Here is a 12,007-nt window from a genome sequence, read left to right on the forward strand (position 1 = left end):
GAATATATATAGCCCTGGAATTGTTAAGCGTACTTTTACCATACCCCCCCTCCCTCCTTGTGCAACACTAGTACTTTCGCGACTTGCAGTTTCTGTGGGAAGATTCGAGTAAGAAAAAATACAGTTAAAGATATTTTCCAGTACATCAGCATTAATATCTAACGCATGTTTAATGAGTCTAATCTGTAAGTCATCTGCGTCACAGCAGGTGCTGCTTTTTTTTTACAGACGAGCAAGCATTGATAACTTTACTGGCCGTTGTCGGCACAAAAACGCGCTTTCAGAGGTCCTATCAATTAAGTATGTAGCACATGCCGGATTATGCGCTTTCTTTGCTAAAGGTACGAAATAGTCGTTAAACACATTTGCCAAGTCTGCCTTGCAGATAGTGTCACCGTCTAACAAAAGCTCAGTAGGCCTGAATTTATCAATGCTACGACAAAGAAACTTATTTAGTCTACTCCAAGCTAATTCTGATAGATTCATTACAGCAGTGTTGAACAGGTTGTTTAGGTACTTTCACTTTTCATAATGTTAGAGACAACTTTACCCCTATGGGCTTTGAAACGTTTTAACGTGTCCTCGTTTTTATCTTTTAAGAAGAGTTCAAATAATTTATTTTTACGTTTTATTTCCTGGAGGCAAGTCTTCGTCAACCGGGGTTTCTTGGCTGTGCGCGCATGCTTGAGTTGTTTGTACGGAAAGCACTTCTTGTAAACCCTTTAAAATTTATCTTGGAAACAATTATACGCGACCTCTGGCTTCTGCTGGCGAAACACGTCTGACCGATCGATTAACAATATCTCATTGCGAAGTGCAGCCAATGTGTGTTCACTGATATCTTGAATAACGACTCGTTCCTTTAGTTGGGATTGCGCATGAGCCACCGTTTCTTTGCCCGATGCATAAATCTGTACATTCAACGTGGCTACAGGCTGTGAGGCCTCAACTAGTGGCGTAATCTTTCCGCGAGGAAAGGACTTCACTTGCCTAAGCAGTAGGTTATGATGCCTGCGTCAGTCAATGCTGGATGGGGATAAATGAATGTGCTTATTGGTTATCCAGTTTACTCTTTCATTGCTCTAGATCATCGATAAAGGTAAAGTCGTTACTTCTTTCTGTTGTCGCCACAGCAACATAAGACAGATTGCTCTTTATCCGGGGTGTCTTGTATACGGGCAAGCACGATACATACAACAGAAAAAGCAGAGCAAGTCAGAAACAAAGCAAATGGTGCACTCAACTAAATAGTCATCAGAGGGGGGGTGGGGAGGATGGAGGTTTAATGAAGAGAAAAAAAGTAAAGGCTTTTTTTTTTTCTACAGCCTACATGCAAGCGCTTTCCTCGTGGTCTCACTGGGAGCTTCAAGTATATACATAAAAATGACATACAGAATCAAGCAGTTTTTTACTGCGTGTCTTGCCCCACGTGTCTTGGCAGATGTGCGCTGATATCGCGTTGGCTTGTGCGGTGTGGGAGAAGCCTGTGGAGCGGTCGGATATGGCGCACCTTGGCTGGTCTCGCTTTTGTTAGCGTTTTCGCAGCAAGAACTTCGGTTCAGATAACTCGTCCGTTGCAGAATAACGTCTTGTTACTCTCCGTACTTTTCGCCGAGACCCGCGTCTGGCGTCTAGGAACTGGATTCGTGTTTGTTATTGGCTCTATTTTGCCGTCCTGGCCCAAAGATTTCCCAGCGCATGCAGGGTGAATGTGCGCGGTTAACAGTAACGCATGCAGACGACGGACGCCTCCAATTTAGCGATATTGGGACGATTGATCACTGGGGGGCAGTAGCGGGTGAAACAAGATATCAGAACTTCATTTCACTCCTCTGTGATTTTCCATAACCTAGTTGTTTCTTTCGAACGTTCATCTGGATACAATACAAGCGGAGAGCGAGATACTGGAGCGTACGCGAATGTAGCTTGCTCATTGCAGGTGGTCACTGAAGCACACTGACTTCAATAACGTTAGTAGAGAACTTGCACTTTATCGACACAATAGAGAAGTGTATTCGTCCATAAAATGCGAAGCCTGTAAACAGCCTCATGTAATCTGTTGATGGTTTAAGGCGCACACCAAAACAGGAAAAGCAGCGGATCTTACACGAAGCCGGCGAAAACGTCAAAACTTTAAAATGAGCATAGATTTCTTTGCCTACTGTGACACGTTTTCCCTATCTAACCAAGTAACATCGCACCGAAAGGTGAGGCACTCACAGAAGTTGATATGATATGGGCGTGGACGCAGCCAATGGAACGAAGTAGGTACCGGTGGAGGAGGGTTGCATATAGTCGCTTCCACTTGTTCAGCTTATGGTGGCGTCACCACGATCACGGTGGCATTGTAAGGGGCTATAAATACAAAAAAAAACGAATTCTCGGCGAAGAATCGGCAGAGAGACTTCGCCTACGTGTCGAGAAAGCTAAGACGAGGGATTTAGTCTGCACAGGAACTCTAAGGGAGCTTAGCGCGGCGAAGCGGAAGCAAACATCTGAGACTGCTGCCGGCAACAAGTACTTCGACGAGTACTTCGCTAGTGACTGTTTCGGCGTGGTGCGACGTGTGCTACGTGTCCCATTGACTGTGGTTTCAGCGAGACGTAATTTTTCCTTCCGGACAACAACTTTCGAAAACTTATAGGAAGCAAATAAATTAACATCATTGATCGCTCTGGCCAAACTTTTGCCAGCTATTCGCTTACGTGGATAAGTGTTTTCGATGGCCGTACGGCCTAACCTTATCTTTTAATCTTCCAAAAGGCTCGTTCTTCATTTTCCTGTCAATGACTGACACCATCAAATTTCTGCACTCGGGACGATGGGTGCACAATGTTCGATGCCTTTTAATAGCCCGGTCGTGTTGAGCCGGCGGCCCTGTACTCCTCTCTTCGATGAAAATGCCCTTGAAAGATGTCCCTCGCTGACACGGAAGCATCGTCAAGCGTTGCTTCGTTTCTCGAAGTCGAAAATCCTTGGTGTTATTCTGCATAGTCGGATTGCGCGCCCGCGCTATTAACTGGTGCATGCAAGCGGTGTTAGTTCTCCTCCTTTCTCTTTCTGTTTTTTTCTTTCTGCCCACCCATCTCCCCTCAGCTGCGTGTTGTGTGAAATTGGACGTTGGTCTGGCTGACCTCCTTGATTTTTTCCTTTCTCCACTCTATCCCCGATCGTCCTATTGGAATAAATGTGGAAACATGGGAACGTCCGGATGAAAATTATTACAGCCTGCAGACCGCTGTCGACTATGCAGTGGCTAGTAACACACACTGACGCAGAATAGGTTGGGGCTTGCGCATATCCATTCCGAAAGCCATGTACGATAGGGGAAGGCCTGATAGTGTGTGTGTGTGTGTGTGTTAGTGTGCGTGTGCGTGCGTGCGTGCGTGCGTGTGTGTGTGTGCGTGTGCGTGTGTGTGTGTGTGTGTGTGTGTGTGTGTGTGTGTGTGTGTGTGTGTGTGTGTGTGTGTGTGTGTGTGTGTGTGTGTGTGTGTGTGTGTGTGTGTGTGTGGTCGTATATGTGCGTGTATGTGTGCGTGAGTGCGCGTGTGTGTGCGTCAACGGGTTCGGACGTGCGCCTTGTGGGAGAGCTTAGGTTGAGGAGAACAACACTGCGCCAAAGAGACTTCGAGGGGAAGGAGTAACACCGAGGCGCATTCGTCAGGATGTCCGAGCTGAATATTTTACGCGAAGCGCGCCTTCTGTTTGGTCGGGCGGCGCACTCAAGCTCTTTGAGACACCTATAGCGTGTGCTTCGCCGACTCCCGTGGCCACCGGGTATCCTCTACGGGGGCATGAATCTCTAAAGGAAACCAGGCCGCCGCCTGCGATGCTGCGCGCACTCGTTCTTCGTGGCCAGACAGCGAGTGGTCACTGATATATGCGCTGCGGGTTTCTGCCGTGGTGAGAGAAGCCTTAACTTGGGCTGACGTCTTCGTGCCGCCTCTCCACATTCTTGGTGCGTGGCGCGTGTTTCTTGCTGCCGCGCATGCGCGTGGCGCAGTGGCTCTTCAGTGTCGTTTGCCCGAAGAATCTGTTGCCGAATATTTACTGAACAGAAACAGCCTCATTCTGTATTCTAGATCGACACAGAGCCCTTGGTAAGAAAAACTGGTAGTGATGTACGGAGCATTTTATGGCGTAGAACTGCTGTTTGTTGAATGAAACCTATGCATCAAAAACTTGGTGGAATACACGCCTTTTCGCTCGGATGCTCAGTACACCTCAACTGTTTCTACGCCATCTTTTCTTTTCTGTCACATGACTGCTAAACTTGCGTGTTTCCGAGCGGCAGTTTGGCTGGAAGTAACTTTGTGTGCTTTAGGGTTATGAACTCGCCATAGAAATTCCTCAGGAGCTTGTGGATTTCAATTTTCCCGCGTGATTTCATTTCTTCTTATCTTTGGTATCAGCAGAGGAGTGACGGGCGCGTCTGACAGGCCCGTGTACTCCTTTAAAGATTATTAATTAAGTTAGAGCCCGAACTCTCCCGCTGGCCATGCACCAAGAGGGGCGATTTCGGCCCTGATATGCGGGAGAAAGTTCACTTCCACCCTCAAAACTGGTTGTTCCCACTTAGATTTGTGTGCGATTGAAAAGGGGTCAATTAGCGAATGCGCGCAGATGTTTACTACTTCCCACGTCCCACTATACTTGACTTTCCACCACCTAAAACACGTACGACTCTGGTGAGTCTCAACTTCAGTTGTAACCTATGCGATCAAGTTTAGACGCAGTGTGTTCGGTAAGCGCAGTTAGGATTTTTTTGTTCTTACTTTACGCTCAATGCATGCCCCTTATGGTATAATACACGCCGAGAGGGATCCATTGAAATTCCATTCTGCACTACAGGTGTTGCATAGACGCGCTCGTTTGAATTTCTTTCAATCTCCATTTCAATATCTGTTGGTCACCAATATAGACAATTTGAAGAGATGAAGGTCACCGAAAAAAATAAAATAGAAGCGTTCGATTAGTTACCATACAAGGGAAAAGGTAGCGGAGAGAATAGAAAGGTGTGAGACAGACAAATAAGAGCTTCTCTGAACAAGTGCGCTCAGAAGAAACGTGTCAAGTGGTCGAAGACGATCACACAGGCTCGTTGATCTTCGAGAAATGCAACGGCGCCTTCAGAGACGTGTGTGGCCACGAATTACAATGTATCTGTCTTATAGAATCCTGTATGTAGAGAAAGGCCGGCTGTCTAGAAGCGCTAAGTAAAAAAAAACAAACAGTCGTATGCTTTGGAGACAGAGGGAAAACAGGGACACTGGCCGCTAAGCGGCTAAGTGGCGAAAGTGTTGCGGTAGCATCAATACAGCCTCGTAGTCATCTGAATACAGTGATGTGTCCAATCAGTGAAGCGAGATCAGTGTATGCACCTGGTGCAGGTGGACCATATGAGAACATGGTTGATCGTGATCAACAAAATTAGGTGCAGCGCAGGTGGAGGAAAGCCATTCCCAATGTTGTTCTGTTTCGATCATGCTATTAAACTTAATTGCAGCGCGTCTTCCCCGCATGCGACGTACCTAACCACCTCAACTCATCTGATTCCTTGTTTCCCTTCGCTGCACTCCCTCTTTTTTTGTATCTGTGATTACCGTAGTGTGTGATCACGGCCATTCTTCCCACCGACAAAGCATACCGACCTGGCAGTCTCTGAGGCCTTGAAATTACAAATGCAATGTTTGCGTAACCAGAACCCTGCTCTGCTGCGTTAATGTGCCCAGCTTTGTAAGAAAGATAGCGATTTACACGAAGAGAAAGAGCGATGCTCTTCGGCCAGATCTCTGCGCTCCCGCTGGGGAACTTCTAATTTGCATTCAAAGCGTGTGCTAAACCGCAAGGTAAACGTTGAGGGGATGCTCGATACGCTTTTGACGCGGGTTGCGTGTGTTTGCTGACTAGATCGATTAGAAGCTTTAAGCCACGCTTACATTCGATAGCTAAAGCTAAACGAGCTCCTTTCTCTCTCATTAACCTCATCGCACATGGCTTTATAAGATCGAGAAAAGGCTTGCAGTAACTGAAGAAACAAGCTCATCCTGTTTCATTAACGATGCACATATTGTATAAGGGCTCTCGGTTTATGGGGTCGCCGTGTTTTCTTAGCGCCTTAATACGAACTGTGCGGATACGTACCAGAGGCTGCTACGCAGCATGCATACTGGCCTCCACCTCATTCTTACCTTATTGCTGGCTTCTACTCTGCCCGCTAATGGACGCTAATCAAATTTAATCAGTGAATCAAGGCAAATATTCAATGAAACAGGTGGCCAGCACTTTGAAAGGTTAGCGTCTCTTCGGTAAGTGTTTTGTTTTTATTGATGAAATAGGTTTAAAAGAATTATGTTTCTTTCTGTAGACTAAATTGCAATGTTTTAAGGCTTCGGTAATTGACGTAGGTGATTAATGAGATAACGCTTTCTCTCATTTGGGTGATTCGGTTTTGTGCTGGTTGGATGGATGGATGGATGGATGCGAAACTTTAATAAGGTCCTGAGGTACGCGACTCAGCGCGCTGCGGGCCGCTCCCACGTTGGGACAGTCAGGCCTTGCCCGACCGCCGCATCGTGGGCCCTCTGGACAGCCCATAGTTGCGCCCCGGCATCGGGGCTCTTGATAGCGGAGAGCCACTTGTCCTCGTTGATTTGTTCTGTGCCTCCTAACGAGGGGCAACGCCAGAGCATATGGTCTAGGCTAGCGATGTCATTGCAGTGCCTGCAAGAACTAGTGGCATAGGTGTCGGGATAAATTTTGTGGAATAAAGCCGGGTTGGGATATGAGCCTGTTTGCAATAATCTGAGGGTCAATGCCTGCGCTCTATTTAACTTCTTGTGTGGAAGGGGAAAGTCTCTCCTGCCGAGATAAAAGTGCTGCGCAATTTCGTTGTATGTGGTCGGTTGATCCCTGTTCTCCACCACTGCGGGCCGGCTTTGGGGTTGGCGTTGGTGCTGGTCGCAATAAAATATTAAGCGACAACACGGAGACGTCGTTATAACTGCCATACATAGTTTAGCCCTGAGTGCAGTGCAAGTTAAGCAAGCCTCATTAATTCTGCTCATGGCCTAAACTTGAAATGTCTCTAATTACAAAGCAATTGCTTCTGCCATACATGCTGCTTTAGCGATGAAAATTAATATTTTTGTTCTGTTTTAGTTTTACCCGGAAGTGGAAGCTCCACTTGATACTAGCATATGTTCACCCCGAAGCTGGCCGACGAAGTTGTGAGCGATAATAAAGAAGACATACCTACCGTTGACTCTACAAGCTTCAGTGCTAACATCGGATAGTCACTACTGCCCCATTAGGTCAAGACAAAATATAGCTGGCGAGATGCGAGAGCTGGCGAGATAGCTGGCGAAATGCGAGATGGCCGAGTTTCTCGAAGTTTAGCTTAAAACTCGATAGTACCGCACACATTGTACTAAGACAAGACAGGGGCTTGTCGTGTTTTTTTGTGTGTGTTTATCGAATGTCGGCAGGCATTATTCTTGCTAACACAGGGGAAATAATGGACGGATTCCTTAATTTATAGTTTGCGGTTTTACTCGGAATCAATCAATCAATCAATCAATCAATCAATCAATCAATCAATCAATCAATCAATCAATCAATCAATCAATCAATCAATCAATCAATCAATCAATCAATCAATCAATCAATCAATCAATCAATCAATCAATCAATCAATCAATCAATCAATCAATCAATCACCCTCACTTCTGATGGTGAAACCCTCGCTGTAGAAGAACGACAGCTTCACTGTTTGCTCTGATCCAGTGATTTACAAAGGGCATTATCAGCGTCTCGTCGTCGGGTACCCTGAACAAAATTCGATATCGCGGTGAACCGAAGCGAAGACAGGGCGTAATGCATCGAACGGGCACACGGCACTAGCTGTCAGTTCTGCTGTTAAACAATAAACATGTAATATCTACAAATATTTACATCAAGGAGGTAACCACGCAAAATTAAAGGATGCTAACCCCGTCTCCCCTCGGAAACACAAAGAGAAAAGGGAAATAGTTATGCGGCGAAACAGTGAGAACTGTCGCTGTGAACACGCTTCATCCAATCTTACCCCTCCAACTGGAGCAATCGGAATGATCATTTCGCGCATTTCGCTGAACAAACTCCCTCGGCGCGCTTCTATCTGATCATATTTCATGGGGCCGAGGGAGCTCAGGGTTACCAGGTCGCCGCATGGCATCCGGGCGCGTTCCAGGCAACAGATTTCGGGAGGATAACGGCATCGATAAGTCCAGTCTGCGCCGTGGTTTTTTCGTGCATCGTTTCTACCGCATGAGAAGTCATTACCGAAATTGATAACGACCCATTCGCGGAGCGATGGTCCGGAGCTGGTGTCTGCATTTTCGAAATCATGAGGATGGCGGCCTAGCTTTTCTTTCTTTCTTTCTTTCTTTCTTTCTTTCTTTCTTTCTTTCTTTCTTTCTTTCTTTCTTTCTTTCTTTCTTTCTTTCTTTCTTTCTTTCTTTCTTTCTTTCTTTCTTTCTTTCTTTCTTTCTTTCTTTCTTTCTTTCTTTCTTTCTTGCGCCTGGATGGGGTAATTCGGTGCTCCTTGCATAGTGTCGATCCAACGTTACGGACGTTGCACTAGAAAAGATTTTGAAATCTCTCTTGCCTCCGCACAGCGACGCTTCGTACCTGCACGATGCTAATGTGTTCCGTTGTTTTCGCCTGTGGAATTGTCTCGAGAGCTAACCTCGCCACAAGAGCTCGCTAAAGTTCAGCGAAGAAAAACGTTGCACCAACTTTTCGCGACGTCATTAGGAAAAGTTGGGGTGAGGCTCGTTCATATATGTAACATCCTGTGTCGTCGCTCTTTCCAAGATTATTTCAAAGTTTGCTTAAGCGACTAGGCATGTTGAGAACATTGCTTATACAGGCCGTGTCGCTTTGATGACCTCCGGTGACCGTGGCCTTAATTTTGAAGTACTTAGGGAGAAGTTTGTAATGAGGCAAAGGAGAAGAAAAAATATCGACAGTTAATCTGGGCTATGCGGGGAAATAAACTACAGATTGAGCGCGCGTAGTTGTTACTCGTGTTGCAATTTAAGGGAACCATCTGTTTATTAAGTACGCGGGAAAGAATAAATTGGTTCGCTCAGGTTGTTTTTTCGCCCCGCGGAAGCAGTCGCCAATGAACTCTCTGTTGCGTTTGAAGAAGAACGTTGAAATATATGTATCGGTTGAAGCTGAGTGTCGATTTTTTGCTCCAGCATCTCCAATGAGGACAGATGTGGCAATAATGTGAGCTGCATTTATTAGTACGTCGAAAGCGGACGACCCTAATGTATTAAATTAGATAGCACGTCTGTTTTCCGTTCAGACTTACCGTGCTTTAAACTTGGTGCATTTTTTTTTGCATTTGGCCCATTTTCACACCTCTTAAAGGACACTCCAGGTGCTAAATTAAATTTATGCTTCAAAAAGTTGCCAAGTTGGTTTTCTTGATGGTAGCGAATACCATTTACGGTGGTTGTCTTGCGACATTGTTTTGAGTGGGCTGATTTCATTACCTGCCAGCAAATTTCAGTTTCATCGCATCACCTAAGTTATCTGGCGTCGTCTGCTGCGTTTTTTCTTACCTTAACTGTCTTTCTCATTCGCCTGCTCATTTTAAAGCGAAACTTTCTTAGCCCTTTCTCCTCGTTTTTCCCCTCGTGCGCGGGTAGCCTGTCTCTCCATGGCCTCCGAGATCACCCCGAGCACCTCACGCACCTGCCGCTACGTGGCGAAGCATGTACAGGGTGCTTTCGACTGCCGCTAGACCCAGCTCTACTCGGTCAGTTTACAAGCAGCAACAGAATCCGTCGACAAAATGTCGCCAAACATTTGGAGGACGCTCAAGCTTCGCCTTTAAGAGTGGAACGCGATAGCATTCAAAGATCCCTGACTTCTTCTCACGCTTCTCGGTAACTGCCGCTTATGCAACCGTAATGCTTACCGGGATACGCGGGCGGTGAACGCTATGCTCGAAGGTGAGTTTTCTGGTAGAAACACGGCTTCTTGCGTGCGGCGATCCCGGAGGTAGTGCATAGCTGCGCCAACACAATTTTCATCAGTTTGAGGTTTCCGTTATCGTTTTGCACTTTTCAGACTTTAGTCTGAGAAGATTCAACATAAAAGGCATGCGCTGACGTTTGTTTGTGGGCTGTCATTCTCAAAATTCCGAGGAATAACTTTGTCAAGAATGTAAGAAAGGATATACGAACAGCTTTAGTGACGCAATGGTGTGGCAGTATAACCTGCATATACCGCATGTCATATAATAAGGCGGGGCATATACGTATAACTAAATATATATGGCAATTGTCACTCACGGGATACCAACGCTGGACGCCGATACCGGATTTCCTTCGACACGAGGCCCTTAACGCTATAGGCACCTACACCGGGGGAAGGGGGGGGGGGAGGGCTCAGGGGCACACGAGTCCCCTCCGGAGTTTACCGGGGGGGGACTCGTGTCGCAAGATGGCAAGTGGCATTTCTTTATTTCCGAGGAAGGAGCAACTGCGTACTGTGGATCCGGCAGCCTACCAAGCCGTCGTTTATTGAACCATCGGGATTAACCCAGTAATAAACACATGGGTCTCACATTTAAGTTTCGCTGGTTAACCATCTGTACGGAGTGCTAGGGCAATGATATTTTCTAGGCTTTCGTGTAGGTAGAGTAGCCCGGAGCATCTTGAAACTTTGCCTGGTCAACTTCCTTGCCCTGAAGGAGCATGCGAGTGAGAAATTAAAGCCGAGGCGAGTTGCTATATTTTTCAATACTCCCAGTTATTCCAACTCTTTTCCATAGTGCCTGCGTCTCAATGTATCACAACTACTCGCGTCCACACACGCAGCGCATCACGAATGGGAAAGAAAAACCAAACATACTCGAAAGAAGAACTGCATGAAAGAATACTTATAGGAGTCTTCCGGAACGAAACCCTCGTTGTCAGAGAAAAAAAATAGTCCTAATTCGGAGATCAAATCCGGCAGCAACGCACTCTCAGAATAGTTGCTCTAAGAACGCAGCTAAGCCGGAGACTGGAAAAGGTTATTTTATTTTTATTTATTCATACTGTCGATCCCCTCAGGGATCATAACAGGAAGGGCATACATAGTTGTCTTGCAGTGTAACAATAATGATTAGCGCAATATTAAGAATGCACATAATAGACATGGAATTAGCAAAGGCAAACAATATAGTAGGCAGAAAAATAACTTAGTGCATTGTAATAATGATACGAAAATCAAGAGGTAATCAAAAAGGTAAACAATTTTACAAAATATATAGGGGGATAAAGGGATGCAAAGATATATAGAAAAGTCAGGCAAAAGCAAGAAGGCCAACCAGACGTACGCTCGGTTTCCTACCCTGGCAAGGGGAAGGGCGTTAGTGGATGAAAAAGGAAAAAAATAACGGAGAGAAAACACTGAGGGTGTCGCTTCGTCCTGAGATGCACATCGAAACTACAGTCACTCACTCAGGTCTGTCGACTTCAGGAACTGCTCTAATGCACGCATCCATTTCTGGACTTGCAATGATGTGGACGTCGTGCAAGTACCTTTGTCGCCGTCAATGATCTTGAACTCTGGGGATGTAACATGTCGTGGAGGGAGGGACGCGACGCTTTTCTGAATTAGCTTTACTGCGTATGGCAGCTCTACGGGGAGCAGGCTTTAGTGACACGGCCGCTGGGTCGATCAGAAGGCAGTTCTTTTCTTTCCAGTGAAAACAGACCCCGTTACGCAACGCGAATTGTGAAGAAAGACGAAAACGAAGGAAGTGGAAAGCCACTATCGGCAAACACGTGTGGACAGGGAGAGCCATGGAAATGGTGGAAAAAAAAAGGAAAGGCTTGAACGGGAGCTTGTTCTTTCGCAAAAAGTAGATGGATTGGAGGCGACCAGGAAGCCGACGAACACAAAACGGTAGCAGGGGCACCAAGGCATCGTACTCGCCTTTCCCATTACTATGGGGAAATTA

This window comes from Dermacentor albipictus, chromosome 5 (genome assembly GCF_038994185.2).
Source record: "Dermacentor albipictus isolate Rhodes 1998 colony chromosome 5, USDA_Dalb.pri_finalv2, whole genome shotgun sequence".
NCBI classification, from domain to species: Eukaryota; Metazoa; Arthropoda; class Arachnida; order Ixodida; family Ixodidae; genus Dermacentor; species Dermacentor albipictus.